This window comes from Lepidochelys olivacea (genome assembly GCF_965140295.1).
Source record: "Lepidochelys olivacea isolate rLepOli2 genome assembly, chromosome: 4".
Classification (NCBI taxonomy): domain Eukaryota; kingdom Metazoa; phylum Chordata; order Testudines; family Cheloniidae; genus Lepidochelys; species Lepidochelys olivacea.
The window spans coordinates 25,000,457-25,022,045 of record NC_140414.1 but is presented as its reverse complement, the minus strand read 5'-3'; the positions used below and the strand labels follow the sequence as shown (position 1 = coordinate 25,022,045).

Here is a 21,589-nt window from a genome sequence, read left to right as displayed (position 1 = left end):
GAGACTGCAATAACATGAAATATATGGCAAAATGCGGGTAAAACAGAGCAGGGGGCATACAATTCTCCCCACAAGGAGTTCAGTCACAAATTTAATTAAAGCATGATTTTTTTAAAACAAGCATCATCAGCATGGAAGCATGTCCCCTGGCCGAAGCATGAAGAGGCATATGAATGTTTAGCAATGCCAGCTACAAAAGTGCCATGCAAATACCTGTTCTCACTGTCTGGTGACATTGTAAATAAGAAGAGGGCAACATTACCTCCTGTAAACGTAAACAAACTTGTTTCTGCGATTGGCTGAACAAGAAGGAGGACTGAGTAGACTTATAGGCTCTGAAGTTTTACATTGTTTTGTTTTTGAGTGCAATTGTGTAACAAAAAAAATCTACATTTCTAAACTGCACTTTCACAACAAAGAGATTGCACTACAGTACTTGTATGAGGGGAACTGAAAAATATTATTTCTTTTAGCATTTTTACACTGCAAATATTTGTAATAAAAATCATATATACTTTGATTTAAATTACAACACAGAGTACTATATTATATATATATGAAAATGTAGAAAACCATCCAACACATTTAATAAATTTCAACTGGTATTCTATTGTTTAACAGTGTGATTAAAACTGCGATTAATCATGATTAATTTTTTAAATCATGATTAATTGAGTTAATTGCATGAGTTAACTGCGATTAATTGACAGCCCTACCTAAAAGCTACAGTCACAACTAGTTGCCTTGATATTAGGTTCAGTAAAAAACCCAAGGAGAGAATGGTCCTGGAGAACGAACCTTCCTACTTCCAGTCAGTGCTGGGAAATATTGGTAGGGTGTGTCGAAGCTTGCACTGCATGAGCATACTGTGGCTAAACAGAGGACATCCGTACAATAGGTCCTGCCCCTTTAGCAGCTCTAAAACAAGTTGGGAAAAACGTTTTGATCAGAGAAACAATAAAATGTAGTCAGCTTCTGAAGGAAGCTTGTGATAGGAGTCAGGACACTACCACTTTCTCTGTGCTTTCCTATATCCGAGAATGCAAGAGGTACCCCATCCTTACTATTAATTAAATACTTCTCTCCTGTCAGGAGTTTTCTGCCAACAGCAAGATGGCTTCTATACTGAGGGGAAATGTTTTGTCATTTTTGTAAACTCAAAATATTAGGTCACCTGACATTTTCAATAGCTTGGGATGTGAAGTGAAGGTTGTAGATAATGATGGTCCGCCCTGTAGCCTGGGGTTTCATGCTTTCTTCATGCTCTGGACTGGAAAGGCTGCAGGTAAGGTCAAATGAGGTATGTCTACACAGCAGTTAAACACTCGCAGCTGACCTGGGTCAGCTGACTCAGGCTCATAGGGCTTGGGGTATTATGCTGTAAAATTTCTGTGGAGACGTTTGGGCTTGGGCTGGAGACCAAGCTCTGTGAGGGGGGAGATTTACCATTCTCTGTTTTACTGTCAAGATAAAAATGGGCACATCCTTCCTTCCCTGAAAGCGGGTCTTGTCCTTTTATTAGGTAAACAACATCTGAGAGACCTTTAAAGGCTCTTAAGTGTATCATACAGGTAGCTAATCTATAAAATGTTAATGACAGACAAAGCACACACATTACACCCATGTGGCTTTTATAAATTAATCACAATATTGATCCCCACTCCATCCAGGCAAACTTTTCCCTCTAAGCTGTGCGCGTGCACACAGATCCTGAACCCTGCGCACACTGCGAAACACCACGCACACAACAATTTGCACAGAAGACATTTTTTGCGCACACGGCCTGTCAAAAATTTGCACAGAAGAAATTTTTGGCACACATGGCCTGTCAAAAATTAGAGGGAACATTAGCAACAACTCCCTTTTCTTCCATCCAGCCGGACAGAGACCCACCACATTCAGTTTCAGTGAGCATATTGAGAGAAACAAGGAAGAGGAACAATAATTACTGTAATTAGTGCTCATGTAACACTTCAGAGGAAAGCACTGCACAACATTAATTAAATACACCTCCAAAGCAGCACTGTAAAGTGGGTAAACGTTAGTATCCCCATGTTCCAGACAGGGAAAGAGACACATAAAAGGAACAGCGACCTGCCAAGAACATGCAGAAGTCAGTGGCAGATGCAGGATCTCAGGTGCTCCTGATTTCCAGACCTGCACTCAGGCCACCACACAACTAAACTAGAGGTTACAAGTAAGTTTTCAACCTGTAGACATACTTGGCCTAGGACAGCGATGCTTGGCTGCACCGGCATGAGGCCTCTGTCCTGCAGTGGGCAGCAGAACACTGAGTATGACATTGACTAGCAGTTCTCCTATTTTAGGAATGTTATTTGAAATTGCATTTTCTCAGCCATGGAACTTGACATTATTAAAGAGCCTCAAAATTTGCTGCTCCACAGAACTTAATATTTGGGTATCCACTTCTTGCCACCCTCTCATCAATTTTAGTTAGCAATACAATGACCCATTTGATACTTTTAGTGGATACGCAATAGCCTTTAATTTCTTGGCAAACTCTGATTAGAGAAGACAGTGGGGTTACAAGTTCCCTTGCAAAAACCAGGACTGAAATGCATTAAGAACACAGCTCTGTCAATGTTTTTCTAGGCTGTTTTCCAGCATTCCATGAAGGACCCCTTTTACATACACAAAGGAAGCATGGGGATAGATTCATAGCCCTTAGCAAAATGGAAAATAAGGTCCACCAAAACAAAAATTATTCAAAAGCCCATATATGTTTCTCATTAGATGTCCATAGTTTATTTAGATCAAATCTGCAGTGTGTGTGTTGAGGAGAACTATGCCCCTTATTTCCTCACTCCTTTCTCCCCCATCTTTATAACTTCCCCCTACTTTTGACACTTTATAATTTTCCCTCAGTGTTGATGCTGGCTTTTTCACTGTTATTTATATTGAATGGACCTGAATCCACTCCTTGGATGGAGGTAATAGAGAGAGGCACAATATTTCAACTGAAATGCTTGCTACTTTTGAACCCAGGCACTACTCAACATTTTAGATGAAGTACAGTGATGCAGTTATCCGCTGTGCTTACAAACCAGCACTCTCTTTTGGTTTACCTACCTCTTTTAGACAAACTGGAAATAGTAACATGAGCTCCTGCAGTTACAATGGTTAAATAAAGATGCAAACTGAACTGACAAGAACTACAGTAAAAGTTGTTATCATTTGCCAACAGTGTCCACCATGATAGGTTAAGCCAGTGTTTGAATGAACAGTGTTATGCTTGGATATCAGATCTAAAGAGTACCTGGCTTTGTGTTGGTGTTTTTTAAAATTTATCATTTTAAGTGCTTTACTCATTATAAGAGCACTAAGGTAAAAGTTAACATTCTTAGTCTCTCTCATTTGAGTTTAGCAGAGAAAGGAGGCTGAGTAGAGCTAGTATCTTCGAGACTTTCTCACTTCCAGTGTAACTTTTATACCTCCTGTACTATTCAGTTATCTAGGCCTTTTCAAACCTGTCTCCTCTTCTTCAAGCTTATTTGCTCAATTTTGATCTAGCAGTTTTCTTCATGCTCCCTGGACTATTTGGACACAGTGTTACAACTAAGAGGACATGAAAATGCTGGTCTTTATATGTAATATCTTTATATATCAAGTTGTATCATGTACTGAAATAAAAAAAATTCCTCTCTGTGACATAGAAATGTGGACAGATTGATAACCAACTGTATTCCCTTGCTTAAGTACATATGTTTTGCAATGTACAGAGTTTTGTTAAAGGCTTCAGCCACCACATCATCAGAACACATATTGCACATTTTGTTTTTAAGGTGAACCTGTCATGCACATCTCGGTAAAGAAGCATATATTTGTTTTGCAGAGAAGAATGACAAATGATCCAGTTGAGGGACTGATTTACTGGATGTGGATAACCAGTATAATTTGTTTGGAGGCTCTCTCTATGGTACAGACAGAGGGTTCTCTGCTGTGTATGAGAGCCAGTCCCACTGGCTTTAATGGGGACTGTACATATGCAGCAAGCCATGAATGTATAACTCAGGTACAGTGCTCCTGACAGTCATCATCTTGCTCCTAGTTTATTGCTTATAAACAGTGAATTTTTAAAAAAAAATCCAATAGACTTAATCTCTGTTTGCAAACTGGATGCAGAGTACTGTAACTGTGTGCAGGGGACATCCAATAGAAACAATACATAAGGATGGTGGGTGATTACTACTTCTGCAGAAGCAAATACTGCATTAAAAAACTGAATCGGCTCACTGGAAAAGTTAAAACAAATGATGAAAATGTCTTGGCCTTGGGAATTGAACCTGTCTACACAACTATAGTGTGCAAAGATTTCCTCTGAATCTGTAAAAGGCTATTTACAGGCTTATATCTCCATCATAAACATTCTATTCTAATCCAGTATAGTTTAATAAAGTGACAACTACTAAAACACCAGGTGAATAAGATCAACGTAAGAGGCATTTAAAACATTGCCTACTTTTGTTTTTCACATTCCATCTTGGGCTGCAGGATCTTCTACTAACTCATCTACTAAAAGGGAATCAATGAAAGAACAATGTTTGTTTTAATCCTGGTTTGTTCTTCTTTGTTCTTTAGTAATTATTAGTGTGAAAGAGACTATAAGGTCTTGGCATTTGTTTGTTTTTAAAAGGTGCTGGCCCACTTGAAATCCTGAAGAGTAAAGTTCTCTCTGCATGCACAAACTAGGTAGCACAAGAGCACTACAGGGCAAGCTTCCCCACACAACAATGCCAGTTGACTCTAGGTCCTCTTTTAGAAGGCTCACTTCTATGGGCAAAAACTTTGTCTCCAGGCACACTCAGCCCTTTTGAATTGGAGCAATGGGAGCTGCTGGGCCCAGAGCACTTGTGAAAGTTTGGCCAAGACTGACTGACCTGTTGCCTAGAGATTAGTGAAGCTACCTCTGTCATTACACAGACCGTGTGATTACTAACATTACCGTATCAATTGTGGTTATTTTTATCTAGCAACATGTCACTATGACACTTAAGGAAGAACCAAAATGTCAAAGAACAATGGTGACATCAAGAAATGAGAAGCCATAGTGTATGCATAATAGATATGCATACAATAGATAAGCTATTACCAGCAGGACAGTGGGGTGGGAGGAGGTATTTTTTCATATTCTCTGTGTATAAATAAAGTCTGCTGCAGTTTCCACGGCATGCATCCGATGAAGTGAGCTGTAGCTCACAAAAGCTCATGCTCAAATAAATTGGTTAGTCTCTAAGGTGCCACAAGTACTCCTTTTCTTTTAGTGTATGCATTGTTATGTATACTTATACCTACACTGGCTTTAGATCCTATAGATTAGCATTACTCTAATCTCATTGCATCTTATTGAAAATAATTTGTAATACATATGAAATCTCTTTCTAATCAATGTAGCTGAGAAGAGAATTTTAAATGTACCCCATCCAGATGGTACGATCTTATCAAATTTTCACATGTTGGTCTGCTCAGTTAATTAAAACCCGTTCCTTTCCCTAGTTAATGGCAGATCTGTGCAGCAGAAATGGCATTGGAACAGATGTTCATAAAATGTCAGAGCAGCAGGATGATCACTCCAACCTCACTGCCTCTTTGAAGGACTACTCTGTTTACATTCTCACTGGCCTCATGTCAACCCTGGTAAATATTACCTTTCCTTTGGCTGCTTTAGAAAACAGGGTAAGGCAAGTTTCTTGGTCAAAGTCATTTACTTTTTAAAAGCAGAGCATGTCACCACCTGATGATAGGTGGTCTTTTTTAAGATATGGGGGGAAAAACTCCACTTAATTATGAAAAGCGTGCCAGGATTTTAAATATGCCTTTGTCCTGTAAGTTTTCATACATTAGCAGTATAGAACTCCTACTAAAATAACAGCCAAGGCTTAACAGAAAAAAGAATGGGGGGATTAGTTTGGCTAAAATAAGAACAGATGCAAACTGTAGTCGATCTCTTGTTCCTCATCTTTTGGGGGGTGAAAATTTTGCTCTTTTGTCAGTCTTCTAGTGGTTCTGCAGTCCCCAGTTTTCAATGCGACAGGAAGTTGAGATATCACAAGGGAAGCTACATCCAATATTTCTGAGCTGACTGAAACTAGAAGGGGCTGGAAATCACATTAATAAAGCTGCCCTTGCCATGATAACACCACCTAGCTTTTGTATAGCACTTTTCACTCATAGATCTCAAAGTGCTTTACAAAGAAGGTATCATTGTCCCCATTTTACAGATGGGGAAAGCAAGGTACAGATCAGCCAAGTGACTTGCCCTAGGTAACCCAGCAGGCCAGCAGTAGAGCTGGGAATAGAACCCAGCAGGTACCTTATTTCTCAGCCAAAGATGTTTACATAAGAATCTGAACTTTTGGGTACAGGAGCTGATGAAAACGCCTTAACAAGTCGATGTTTGTGCCAGTTAGTAGTCTCAGCTTGGCCACTGATCCCTTCCTCCTTGTTACACTCCAGTAAGGTCTGCTCCCTGCTGCTTCTCCCTGTGTCACCAATAAGCCTTTTAGACATCTCTTACTCTGACCTCCCAATAAGGCCGTACAATAGCTCTCCCTTCACTGACCACGTCACTGACCAGTTGTGCTACTGGCCTGCTCGGCCTCTGTGTTGGGCCCTGCCCTCAGCTGAATTAAAACAGCTTCTGCTGTGAGACAAGTTTGGTGGAGCAATGCAAAAATAAACAAACTCCAGACCAGCCAGACGTAATACAATATATAGCTCCCCCTTTATATGGAGTATACGAAACATATGGGCTGCATTAAGCAGCATGAAACTACGTAATATAGTGTTCATACAAACTATGGTCATTAGCTTAAAGTCAACGTAGTACAGGAAATCAGAGGTGACAGACCCTCCCTGAAAAGCTTTTAAACTGGAGATCTCACTCATTTTTTTTTTTGTTAATAGCATTAACTATTGATAACATTTTCAAACATGCCTAAGTGACTTTGGAGCCTAATTTCCACTCACTTCCAGTGAAATTAAGGCTTCTAAGTGCCTAATTCCCTTTTGAAAATAGGACTTTAGACTCCTAAGTCACACAGGCACTTTTGAAAATGTTACCCTACATCTTAATGGAGAGATTGTGCATTGGACCATTCCCCACCTGCTTGTGATCATATGGACCAGTTCCCTTCCCATTTATGAGAATCACAGAATATTGCCATGGTAACTACAGCAATTGCATCCGTGGAAAAGCAGTAAAAGTATTTTTAGCTACCTTGTAATGTAATTTACTGGCTCAAATGGAGAAGAGCCAAAACAGAGTTAACCACCAGCTCTCCACAGACCACAGTTCGAGAAGCAGTGCCTTAGATCAATGTGCTTCCCCCTGACTGTCAGTAGAACAAAGTGACATGCTGCGTGGAATAGTAGCATGCAGGAGGGATTGTAATCAACACACTGGGGAGGGCTGTGACTTGGCTGAAGATGTAGAGCACCAACGTACACCAAAATGGTAAATCAATGTCAGCAAAGCCCCACAGACAGGTGTCATAAATATAAAGGGAAGGGTAAACCCCTTTGAAATCCCTCCTGGCCAGGGGAAAGCTCCTCTCACCTGTAAAGGGTTAAGAAGCTAAAGGTAACCTCGCTGGCACCTGACCAAAATGACCAATGAGGAGACAAGATACTTTCAAAAGCTGGGAGGAGGGAGAGAAACAAAGGGTTTGTGGGTCTGTCTGTAGTCATCTTGGCCGGGGACAGAACAGGAATGGAGTCTTAGAACTTTTAGTAAGTAATCTAGCTAGGTATGTGTTAGATTATGATTTCTTTAAATGGCTGAGAAAAGAATTGTGCTGAATAGAATAACTATTTCTGTCTGTGTATCTTTTTTGTAACTTAAGGTTTTACCTAGAGGGGTTCTCTATGTTTTTGAATCTAATTACCCTGTAAGATATATACCATCCTGATTTTACAGGGGGGATTTCTTTATTTCTATTTACTTCTATTTTTTATTAAAAGTCTTCTTGTAAAACACTGAATGCTTTTTCATTGTTCTCAGATCCAAGGGTTTGGGTTTGTGGTCACCTATGCAAATTGGTGAGGCTTTTTATCCAACATTTCCCAGGAAAGGGGGGGTGCAAGTGTTGGGAGGATTGTTCATTGTTCTTAAGATCCAAGGGTCTGGGTCTGTAGTCACCTAGACAAATTGGTGAGGCTTTTTACCAAACCTTGTCCAGGAAGTGGGGTGCAAGGTTTTGGGAAGTATTTTGGGGGGAAGGACGCGTCCAAACAGCTCTTCCCCAGTAACCAGTATTAGTTTGGTGGTGGTAGCGGCCATTCCAAGGATAACGGGGGTAATATTTTGTACCTTGGGGAAGTTTTGACCTAAGCTGGTAAAGATAAGCTTAGGAGGTTTTTCATGCAGGTCCCCACATCTGTACCCTAGAGTTCAGAGTGGGGGAGGAACCTTGACATGGTGGCACAGTGGTGGGATTAACCTGAAATCATTTTGAGATCCAGTTGAGATTTTTTGAACTAGAAATACAGATTTTAAAAAGGAATTTTTAGGAAGTCCAGAAGGCAGCTTTGAAACTGAAAGCAGCTTGGTTTCTCTCTGCTTTGTGGCCAAGCAGAGACAAAAGGGGATTATCTTGTGAATTGCAGGTTTTCTTGCCTGGAGGCAGGGTACTTAACTCCTGCAGGGAAATTCACAGTCTTCCAACCCAGAGGTTTTTTTTTTTTCTTTTCTTCCTAAAAGTAAATAGGGGGTGTGTGCTCTACCCATTTGCCTGGAGACAAAAGTGGCAGGGTTTTTTTTTTAGGATTTTGATTTTTTTTTTTGTTTTACAAGGAGCACAGGTTTGAAAAGAAATTTTTTTTCTTCTTTGGGCTGGGTAAGCAGGTTTCCAAGTAGTTGGAGGTTTTTTGCTTTAATTTGGGCCCAGAGCAGAGACAAGGGAATTGTCTTTTTCTGTAGGCTGACAATCACTATCAGAGAATAGGTATTCTATTCCAGCACAGCAAAATTTTACAGCCAAGTTTTGTTTGTTTATTTCTAAACCTCGGGTGTAAAGTTAGTTAAAAACAGAGAGGTTAGAATGGCCAAATCCTCAGCTCGACTACAGCTGGAATTAGCCAAATTTCAGGCTGAGGAAAAACAAAGGGAACATGAAAGACAGATAGAACTCATGTGGCTGAAGAAGGAGGAGAAGGAAAAAGAGAGGAAGCATGTGGAGGAGATGGAGAGGATAAAGGCCCAGCAGAATATACCAACAAACCCTAGCAATCCTTCTCCAGGTACCACTTCCCATCCCAGAAAGTTCCCCACCTACAAGGCAGGTGATGATACTGAGGCCTTCTTAGAAAACTTCGAAAGGGCCTGCCTTGGGTACAACATCTCTACTGACCAATACATGGTAGAGCTGAGGCCGCAGCTCAGTGGACCCTTAGCTGAGGTGGCAGCTGAAATGCCTAAAGAACACATGAACAAGTATGAACTGTTTAAATCCAAGGCGAGAGTCAGAATGGGGATAACACCCGAGCAGTCTCGTCGGAGGTTCAGAGCCCTAAGGTGGAAACCAGACATGTCATTTACCCGACATGCCTACCACATTGTAAAACATTGGGATGCCTGGATATCAGGAGCAAGTGTTGAATCTCCAGTAAATTTGCCCTTCCTAATGCAAATGGAACAATTCTTAGAGGGTGTTCCTGAGGAAATAGAAAGATACATCCTAGATGGGAAACCCAAAACTGTAATTGAGGCAGGAGAGATTGGAGCCAGATGGGTGGAGGTGGCAGAGAAGAAGAAAACTGGTCGCAGTTGGAGCGGAGACCAGAAGGGACCACCCCAGACCACACCCTATTACCGGGGGCCGCCCAAAGCCCCACCTACCTCCCAAAGAACCCTCCAGACCCCTTATTGTCCCACCACCCCGTTCTCCAGCAACCCTCCTCGCCCCAGTGACCCGTCAGCTAGACGATGTTTTAAGTGTAACGAGCTGGGGCATGTAAAGGCCAACTGCCCCAAGAACCCCAACAGATTACAGTTCATTGCACCGGAATCACACCAGAGGTCCACAGGCCCAGATACCTCCCAGATACCCTTGGAGCGGAGGGAAACTGTGAGTGTGGGTGGGAAGAAGGTCACCGCGTGGAGGGACACCGGAGCACAAGTGTCAGCTATCCATGCTTCCTTAGTGGACCCCAATTTAATCAACCCAGAGATCCAAGTGACGATTCAACCCTTCAAGTCCAACTCTTTCAATTTGCCTACAGCCAAGTTGCCTGTCCAGTACAAGGGCTGGTCAGGAATGTGGACTTTTGCAGTCTATGATGATTATCCCATCCCCATGCTGTTGGGGGAAGACTTGGCCAATCATGTCAAGCAGGCCAAGAGGGTGGGAATGGTCACCCGCAACCAGGCTAAACAAGCCGTGAGGCCTAGCTCTGTTCCGGAAACTTCTATCAGGACCCAGTCAGAGGTGATGGACCTGGACCCCAGGCCAATGTCTGCAACAGCAGTAGTGGATCCAGTCCCAGAGACCCAGACGGAACCAGTCCCAGAACCGGAACCAGCCGAACAACCAACACCAGACCCCGTGTCAGCACTGAATCCAGTACTTGCAACCTCAACACCAGAGGGCCCCACCGAACCTGAACTGGCAGCAGCCGATAACCCTACACAAGAGGCTCAGCCGGAGCCTGAATCCCAACATAGTGCACCAGCGGAGAGCGGTTCACAGTCAACAGAAACAGCTCCATCCCCTATATCGCTTCCAGAGGGACCAAGCCTAGGTCCACAATCCCATGAGGAACTGATGTCTCCAGCATCAAGGGAACAGTTCCAGACCGAACAGGAAGCAGATGAAAGCCTCCAGAGAGCTTGGACGGCGGCACGGAGCAACCCACCGCCTCTCAGCTCTTCTAATCGATCCAGGTTTGTTGTAGAAAGAGGACTTTTATACAAGGAAACTCTTTCTGGGGGACACCAGGAAGACTGGCATCCTCAGAGACAGTTGGTAGTTCCAACTAAATACCGGGCCAAGCTCTTGAGCTTAGCCCATGATCACCCTAGTGGCCATGCTGGGGTGAACAGGACCAAAGACCGTTTGGGGGGGTCATTCCACTGGGAGGGAATGGGCAAGGATGTTTCTACCTATGTCCAGTCTTGTGAGGTGTGCCAAAGAGTGGGAAAACCCCAAGACCAGGTCAAAGCTCCTCTCCAGCCACTCCCCATCATTGAAGTTCCATTTCAGCGAGTAGCTGTGGATATTCTGGGTCCTTTTCCGAAAAAGACACCCAGAGGAAAGCAGTACATACTGACTTTCATGGATTTTGCCACCCGATGGCCGGAAGCAGTAGCTCTAAGCAACACCAGGGCTAAAAGTGTGTGCCAGGCACTAGCAGACATTTTTGCCAGGGTAGGTTGGCCCTCCGACATCCTCACAGATGCAGGGACTAATTTCCTGGCAGGAACTATGAAAAACCTTTGGGAAGCTCATGGGGTAAATCACTTGGTTGCCACTCCTTACCATCATCAAACAAATGGCATGGTGGAGAAGTTTAATGGAACTTTGGGGGCCATGATACGTAAATTCGTAAATGAGCACTCCAATGATTGGGACCTAGTATTGCAGCAGTTGCTCTTTGCCTACAGAGCTGTACCACATCCCAGTTTAGGGTTTTCCCCATTTGAACTTGTATATGGCCGTGAGGTTAAGGGGCCATTGCAGTTGGTGAAGCAGCAATGGGAGGGATTTACACCTTCTCCAGGAACTAACATTCTGGACTTTGTAACCAACCTACAAAACACCCTCCGAACTTCTTTAGCCCTTGCTAGAGAAAACTTACAGGATGCTCAAAAAGAGCAAAAAGCCTGGTATGATAAACATGCCAGAGAGCGTTCCTTCAAAGTAGGAGACCAGGTCATGGTCTTAAAGGCGCTCCAGGCCCATAAAATGGAAGCATCGTGGGAAGGGCCATTCGTGGTCCAGGAGCGCCTGGGAGCTGTTAATTATCTCATAGCATTCCCCACCTCCAACCGAAAGCCTAAGGTGTATCATATTAATTCTCTAAAGCCCTTTTATTCCAGAGAATTAAAGGTTTGTCAGTTTACAGCCCAGGGAGGAGACGACGCTGAGTGGCCTGAAGGTGTCTACTACGAAGGGAAATGTGCTGGTGGTGTGGAAGAGGTGAACCTCTCCATGACCCTTGGGCGTATGCAGCGACAGCAGATCCAGGAGCTGTGCACTAGCTACGCGCCAACGTTCTCAGCCACCCCAGGACTGACTGAACGGGCATACCACTCCATTGACACAGGTAATGCTCACCCAATTAGGGTCCAACCTTACCGGGTGTCTCCTCAAGCTAAAACTGCTATAGAACGGGAGATCCAGGATATGTTACAGATGGGTGTAATCCGCCCCTCTGAAAGTGCATGGGCATCTCCAGTGGTTCTAGTTCCCAAACCAGATGGGGAAATACGTTTTTGCGTGGACTACCGTAAGCTAAATGCTGTAACTCGCCCAGACAACTATCCAATGCCACGCACTGATGAACTATTAGAGAAACTGGGAAGGGCCCAGTTCATCTCTACCTTGGACTTAACCAAGGGGTACTGGCAGGTACCGCTAGATGAATCTGCCAAGGAAAGGTCAGCCTTCATCACACATCTCGGGCTGTATGAATTTAATGTACTCCCTTTCGGGCTGCGAAATGCACCCGCCACTTTCCAAAGACTTGTAGATGGTCTCCTAGTGGGATTAGGAGAATATGCAGTCGCCTACCTTGACGATGTGGCCATATTTTCGGATTCCTGGGCAGACCACCTGGAACATCTACAAAAAGTCCTTGAGCGCATAAGGGAGGCAGGACTAACTGTTAAGGCTAAGAAGTGTCAAATAGGCCTAAACAGAGTGACTTACCTTGGACACCAGGTGGGTCAAGGAACTATCAGCCCCCTACAGGCCAAAGTGGATGCTATCCAAAAGTGGCCTGTCCCAAAGTCAAAGAAACAGGTTCAATCCTTCTTAGGCTTGGCTGGTTATTACAGACGATTTGTACCGCACTACAGCCAAATCGCTGCCCCACTGACAGACCTAACCAAAAAGAAACAGCCAAATGCTGTTCAGTGGACCGGAAAGTGTCAGAAGGCCTTTAACAAGCTTAAAGCGACACTCATGTCTGACCCTGTACTAAGGGCCCCAGACTTTGACAAACCGTTCCTAGTAACCACAGATGCATCCGAGCGTGGTGTGGGAGCAGTTTTAATGCAGAAAGGACCTGATCAAGAATTCCACCCTGTAGTGTTTCTCAGCAAAAAACTGTCTGAGAGGGAAAGCAACTGGTCAGTCACTGAAAAAGAATGTTATGCCATTGTCTACGCTCTGGAAAAGCTACGCCCATATGTTTGGGGACGGCGTTTCCACCTGCAAACCGACCATGCTGCACTAAAGTGGCTTCACACTGTCAAAGAAACTAACAAAAAACTTCTTCGGTGGAGTTTAGCTCTCCAAGATTTTGATTTCGACATCCAACACATCTCAGGAGCTTCTAACAAAGTGGCTGATGCACTCTCCCGTGAAAGTTTCCCAGAATCAACTGGTTAAAATCGTCCTTGAGATGTGGAAAATATTGTTAGTCTTTATGTACTTGGTAGTATATTTAGAGATGCATGTGTCTTATTAACTCTGTTTTCCTAGAGCTCCAGGAAGAAATCCCAGCCAGTGTTTCACCCTAGCTGAGATTTGGGGGGCGTGTCATAAATATAAAGGGAAGGGTAAACCCCTTTGAAATCCCTCCTGGCCAGGGGAAAGCTCCTCTCACCTGTAAAGGGTTAAGAAGCTAAAGGTAACCTCGCTGGCACCTGACCAAAATGACCAATGAGGAGACAAGATACTTTCAAAAGCTGGGAGGAGGGAGAGAAACAAAGGGTTTGTGGGTCTGTCTGTAGTCGTCTTGGCCGGGGACAGAACAGGAATGGAGTCTTAGAACTTTTAGTAAGTAATCTAGCTAGGTATGTGTTAGATTATGATTTCTTTAAATGGCTGAGAAAAGAATTGTGCTGAATAGAATAACTATTTCTGTCTGTGTATCTTTTTTGTAACTTAAGGTTTTACCTAGAGGGGTTCTCTATGTTTTTGAATCTAATTACCCTGTAAGATATATACCATCCTGATTTTACAGGGGGGATTTCTTTATTTCTATTTACTTCTATTTTTTATTAAAAGTCTTCTTGTAAAACACTGAATGCTTTTTCATTGTTCTCAGATCCAAGGGTTTGGGTTTGTGGTCACCTATGCAAATTGGTGAGGCTTTTTATCCAACATTTCCCAGGAAAGGGGGGGTGCAAGTGTTGGGAGGATTGTTCATTGTTCTTAAGATCCAAGGGTCTGGGTCTGTAGTCACCTAGACAAATTGGTGAGGCTTTTTACCAAACCTTGTCCAGGAAGTGGGGTGCAAGGTTTTGGGAAGTATTTTGGGGGGAAGGACGCGTCCAAACAGCTCTTCCCCAGTAACCAGTATTAGTTTGGTGGTGGTAGCGGCCATTCCAAGGATAACGGGGGTAATATTTTGTACCTTGGGGAAGTTTTGACCTAAGCTGGTAAAGATAAGCTTAGGAGGTTTTTCATGCAGGTCCCCACATCTGTACCCTAGAGTTCAGAGTGGGGGAGGAACCTTGACAACAGGCAATAAAATCACCACCCTCACCAGGCCAGCAGTCCTCCTATCCTTCTGCAGCCATCTCCAAAAGGGGTGGTGAGCAACAAAGACTAATGCTTCCCCCTTAAAAATTTCTGCATCTCGTTGGGGAAGGCAAGAAGCCTGCTGCTCCCTCTCCCAAATAAAGGAATGAAATAGTCACAGGCCACCTGCTTTCTGGAAGCAACAGGTGACTCCAAACAGAGTGCATACACACAGTGTATGGTCCCCATTTAGCCTTTCCTAGGGTTTGCATTGACAGTTTATTATAACAAAACCTTAGCCTAAGCTTTTCTCCCTGAATTTGGCTGCTACCAGGGGTCCTGCAGTGAAAAACTCATATGTTCCTGCCCCAGTTGCCTATGGAGACACATGACCCCTTTTATATCCTGGATTGGAACGAACAGGACTGAGCTGCCTGCGTGAGCCAGCAGGAGCAACTTTGCATCTTCATGTAGTATCCAATCATCTGACACCAACGGGAGTCAACAAAAGAGCTCTGAATCAAATTGCAAAGTCCAAGAAGCCTTCATGCTGGGTTATCAGAAGTAGGGAAAACAAGGAAAATTGATTTGTCAGAGAGAGGGAAGGAGCCAAGATCTGTTAGAAGCAGAGGAGAACTACCACTAGGGGCAGCATCAAATGTGGATGAACTTTGGATATGCATCTCTATTATGGATGTTCATCTGAACTAAATGCCTGAATCTTTTCAGGGTTATAGCACTATAACTAACCCCGAGATAAATTAACTTTCCACATTTCTCTTGAAGAGAAGGTAGTTCACATAGCCCAGTGTGGTGATCAGTTTAGACCTGTTGTGATTCACAACTTGTGCCCTCACCATTTCTACATAACTATCTTATCTACTCATTGTACAGAGCTATTACTATCCCCCAAAAGTTACCGAGTTACCCAGAAAAGCTAAACAGTTGCTAACAGTGTTATGCCATTGGGCATGACAGAGTCATTCAATTAGCTAGCTTTCCGAGAACAGTATTTGCAGAACAAGAATGTGACACTGTACTCCATCTATTTGTGTATTTATCTAGCCAGTTATAACAAACTATTACCTTTCTGATGCAGTCAAAGCTGCACTTTTCATTTTGGAGTGTTATGCATTTGGTACTTTGTCTTTATAGCCAGAGGAGGTACATTCCCCAAGATTAAGATAGGCAAAGAACAACAATGCACATTTTTACTTGAAAGTGCTTTGTATGAAGGCCAAAGAGGCACACAGGAGTACTGTGCAGTAAATCATGCAGTGGAGTTGCACAAAAGGCTTGTTAAAGAAACAGCTGGAGCCATCAAGTTGCAGAGCGAGTATCATGACAATAAATCCTACAAAAAAGTTGGTTTGAATGGAAGCTACTCAACCCCTCCTATAGCTGATGTGTGAGCTTCCTCCCACTGGTGGTCCTGAGCAAAATCTATCAGGCCTTAAGAAAGTCCCTTGATAATAACAACTTTGTGTTTATAAAGTGCCTTTCATCTGCGGAGCTCAAAGAGCTTTACAAAACTGAATTAACACCACCATGCTTTACTAGTGGGGAAACTGAGGCACTGATAAACTTTAAGGTAGTCTGTGTCCTTACAAACTACTTCTACCACACCTGTACCATTTCTCTTTTTGTTTTAATACTATCCCATCTCCCCCTCTTAACTGGTCCTTAAGGGTCATGTCAGTCTATAAAGGGTCATTTGAGATAATCATGAAAATATTCTCAATATGCTGCTTGCACAGATCCTTTTGAAGCTAATTTGCCCCTCCCTTTTCCCCTCCCAAACAGGTAAACTGATGCTCTACCTGCCTCACATGAAAGTCTGCCCCTCTCCCACTTATCCCACTTTCTAACCATTACCTAAATTGCTCTCCTGATTCTTTTCTAGCTCCTCCTGCTGTTCTGCCACCTCCACTGACACAGCTCCCCCACCCCTTTCAGATATTCAGTATTATGTCTGAGCTGCTTCTGTTTGACCTTGAGCACTTCCAATCTCACTTTTCATGAGCAAATAATGTTTGATGTGCCCTTTCACAGAAGCTGAACATCTTAAGAGGTAGCAGGGAAAAAGTCTCTTGAGCATAAGACAGGATTTCATCAGGATGGAATCTGAAAGGCACAAATTCACAGATGGGTGAGGTAAAAGGAAAGTCTGGGAGGAGGAAAGTTGACCAGTGTGCAGCAGACACGGAGTTGCTGGTTGTGCTCGGTTTGATTTAAAGGGATAGACTACATCCTATGCATGATCTCATCCATTAGACTGTAGTAAAGCTCAAAATGTGCTAGGTTCTTTCCAGATAGAGCATTCTTAGCCTGAAGAATGTACAAAAGGTAACATTCCAGTCATGCTTAAAATATCTCTTAGACAGTAAACACCATTCTTTCATTTTAAAGAGATACATTGAACCCAAGTGTATTACAGATTCAGAAAAAAGACTTCACAATTGCTTATTTTCCACTTGGTCCTGTGAGGTGCCCACATGAAAGCAATGAACATTGCATGAGATAGCTGAATGGATAGAGACCTTTGTCAAGCAATTAGGAATGCATTCTCCCTCTATTTCAATGTGATTTTTATTAGCATTCAAGTCAGCTGGATAATTTGAAACAGTACCCAACAATGGTTAGCACAATACATAGAATTTTGGCTTTGGTCCATGCTTAATTTGTTGCTTATAGGAGTCTTCTAAAGCTACTGCTTATTTGCTGATTTCATCTCCATGGAAGATGAGGTTCTTTTAAATAGACATGAACCTGATTCTCCCATCTTTGATTTGTTCTGTTTTGAAAGTGACAGTTATTTGAGCATACTGTTACCTTGTCTATTAGTGGAGAAATTACTCTGGTTGGTAAACAGTTGTACAGTGATATTTTTGGGTAATGTATGCAGTATATAATTGGGGAGTTACTAAGGATGATGTGAATTAAGGGAAACACATATTTCAATGTGTTCCTTGAATATAGTCCATTTGTAGTCAACATGCTATGATAATCATCCTATCCATTTGGTCTTGTTTTATGAAATAAACAAATTTTATATTTTTTAAGGAACCTGCACACACACAGAGCTTCCAGAGGCTGCCTACAACATTATCCATAATACTTCCCACCCCCACTTGACATTTATGCCTCCATCACATATCCATTATTATATGCTGATTAAAAGGACACCTGTACTACACTTTATTGGATGAGGGAAGGAAACAGAATATATTCATAAACAAGATACTCATATTTTCCTTTCATTTGCAATGCGTATTTTGCAGTCTTTGCAAGGGATTTCTAAAATTCATTCAAATAATTTCTTCATTACATCCACTAGAGGAAAGATTTCCAATAGAAACTTCAGAAAACTTAGGTTGATATTATTTATTTCAGAGAAAAACATTGGAATACTAAGGATTCTTCTGTCATTGTGAACACTGCTTTGGTTTACTGCAGAGAGAATCAGCACATCTCAGAAGCATTGCTTGTTTCTAAAATAATTAAGATCAGTTTCCTGAAGTTTTTCTGAGAAATACTTTCTCCAGTTGATGTGAAAAGAAAAGACAACAGTCTCAAGGTTGGCCTTTGAGTGGCCATCAAACGATGGAGTACTCTGGTTTGTGGCCAAATTATTTACCCACTGTATTCTGCCATTTAACTTTTTGTATATAAGCCCAGATGCTGTGAGGAATGTGAAATAAATCACAGAGTAAATTGGAGTTATAAAATCATCCACTCGAGACAAAATTATTTTTCTATTAAAACTTCTTAGATTATTAAAAGTACATTTAAATATCCAGTTTACTTTTTTACTGTTTCTATTGCCCGTTGATTTTTTGCATGTCTCTGAGCTTAGACCATGACAATCACTCTTGTTGATAGGAGGATTTCCAAGTTCTGAGTGTTGTTTGGGTTACAGACACCGTAGAGAATAATTTATTAGTTTTAAAACAGTAGTTTCCACAATAATTTTTTTAAAATGGAAACACTGATTAGGTTTTGCCAATAAAGTCTTCACTGGAGGTATTTCCTCCAATAGATGTGATACTGGCCTTTATAATGGCTGACAGCAAAACATGCAAGAAAGGAGATAAGATGAAAAATATTTGAGGATGCAACTTCAACGGACATACGATTCATTTTCTTGGTGGGTGTACATTTTTCTATCACTTTAATTTCAAGATTCAGCAGTTCTGGTAGAGAGAATTCATAGGAATAAACAGTGGGGACAGCCAGATCTGTAACAGATGTAAATTTGGGCACAGAAAAAAATGGCACATCTTGTAGTGATGTAGAGTTTAAAATATGGTGCCCATGAAAGTCTTACTGGAATTAATTCTGTAGCAGCCTAAGGGAGACTGCATTTTACATAGAGTATCCAGCAAACTAAAGATGTTGGGGGAGAAAAAAAAATCCAGGTTCAGGAGATTACCGCATGAGGAGACACTGAATTATTTAGAGCACTAAATAGAGTCGGTTATAATATGCAGTGCAAACTGCTCATAATAGCCCATAATCCAACCTGAAAATACATACATAGTTTCTCACTGGACAGAATTTTGGTTGTTTAGTGTGTGTACATTCGCTGTCATCTGAGCCACAAAAAGCTGTGCTTAATGACGAAGGACCAAGGGTCAGATCCATGAAGGCTCATGTTTCACTTGCAAAGAAAACAAACCTGGTCGCTGTGGACTTCTCTACCATCTCTACTTATTGTTCTGTACAGTATCAAAAATATGCACTGCAATAGCTGACAATAAACAGCACCACACCCAGCACCACTTCTCCCCTCTCTTTACATCTTCGATCAGTGATTGACGTATCTGCAGAATGGGTACCGCTGCATGACACAATCCATAATAGCCACTGTGCATCGTGTTGGGTGTACCAAATACCGTCTTCCAGACTGGCTTGACGGTAATGATCCAGAAGTATTGAATATCTTTGATGTTAAGTGACAAGCACATGCTGTGCTCTTAGCTGACCTGCTCTCTGAGTCGAAAAAGGTCAGATACAGGGCAGTTTGTAGTATGCACCAGGGCAAATTCTGCCAAATGCAAAATATGTTGTTTGGCCATAAAGCAGAGGAATTACATTAATTAAACATGACTCCAAAGGTTTCTATGATGCTGTCAAAGCTGTGAATGGCCCTGACCTGCCTTTACACAATTAATAAGTGCTGATGGTCAATCTCACATCACAGATCATGGTGCCATCCACCAACGATGGTGTGAACATTTTAGCAAACTATTTCATCATTTATCTATTGTTTCTGATGAGTTGCTGGATAATGTCCATAAACTGCCAACATCTACTGCACTTGCCAAGCCACCCGCATGAGCAGAGGTGTTGAAGACTGTTCAAGTAATAAAAAATAATAAATCCTCTGCTCTTGATGCCATTCCAGCTGAGGCTTTCAAACACAGAGGAAATCTTCTCCTTGACAGGTTCTTTAAAATTCTGGCTTCAAGAAATTATACTGCAACAATCAAAAGATACCAATATTGTCACTATTTATAGCGTAAAGGCTCAAAAAGTGACTGTGGTAATGACCATGGTATTTCTTTGCTCTCTGTGGCCTGCAAGATTCTTTCAGGGATTCTCTTGAACTGACTTCTGACCCAAATAATTGACAATGCTCTATCGGAGTCACAGTGCCGCTTTCATGCTGAGTAGAGCACTGTTGACATGGTTTTCATCATTCAACAATTACAGGAAAAATGTCACGAACAGCACCAACCTTTGTACATTGTGTTTTTGCATCTATCCAAGACATTTAATATGGTCAACCGCACATCCTCTGGAAATTGCTTGCTAAATTTGGATGTCGAGACAAATGTATTAACAGTGTCTGGTAATTCCATGAAGTCATGGCTGGAAAGTTAGTATTGATGGTGATCTAACAGATCCATTTCCAACCACAAACAGGGTGAAGCAGGGATGACTCCTCACTCCTAGTCTTTTTGGTCTATTCTCTGCAGAAATGCTAGAGAAAGCCCTCATGGTGCTTCAGATGACATCTTTACATGCTTCTGCGCTGGTAAGCTCTTCAGTCTTTCCTGTATATATGTGAACCCAAAGACGATAGAAGCATTGATCCATGAACTGCTCTATGCCAATGGCTGTGCCTTGATGGCACACTTTGAAGCAGCCGTACAAGATCTCATAAATTGCTTTGTTGTTGCAGCTCCTAACTTTGGCCTCACCATCAGCTCAACGAAAATTGAGGTTATGTACCCGCCAGCTTCTCAACAAAACTTACCAAGACCCGTCAATAAGCCCGGAAGATATGACACTCTAAGGTATCAAACAGTTTACTTATCTCAGCAGTGTGTTGAACAACAAAGCAACAATCAGTCAAAATCTAGCACTGCATATAGTTCCTTCTATCACTAAATCTGGAAGCAACATGGAATCTGTCCACAGACAAAAGTCAATGCTGTTGTCCTCATGACATTGCTCTGTGAGTGTGAAACACAGACCTGTTATCAATGATACATTAAAAAGCTTGACAGTTTCCATTTGAAACAGCTACAATGCTTGCTGAGCATCAAATGGCAGGGCCAGGTTTCCAATATTAAAGTCCTGGCAAAAGTTGGTTTGGTCAGCATTGAGGTAATCTGATCTGTGCCCAACTGAAATGGACTGGCCATGTATTTCGAAAGACTGAGACCCACCTATCAAAACAAGTTTTATATTCTGAATTAAGCTCCAGCAATCATGAGCATGGAGCGCAGAAGAAACACTTCAAAGACACACAGACAAAATCTGTGCAAAATGAACATTCTGACTTGGCCTTTGAGCAACAGGTAATGCATCATATTGCCTGGTGCCACACCATAAGCGTGTATGTCCATGACTTTGAGAAAAATAGTGTGGAGCTGCTGGAAGCAAGCACCAGGCACGGAAACAATGCACAGCTCAATCAACACAACTAGGCA

At 42.2% G+C, this 21,589-nt stretch overlaps 1 protein-coding gene across 6 annotated transcripts in view; it reads right to left on the bottom strand.

Moving 5' to 3' along the window:
- ARHGAP24 (Rho GTPase activating protein 24) overlaps nt 1-21,589 on the bottom strand; it is a 352,414-nt gene that overhangs the window by 132,703 nt on the left and 198,122 nt on the right. The gene's annotated exons all lie outside the window — the stretch shown is intronic.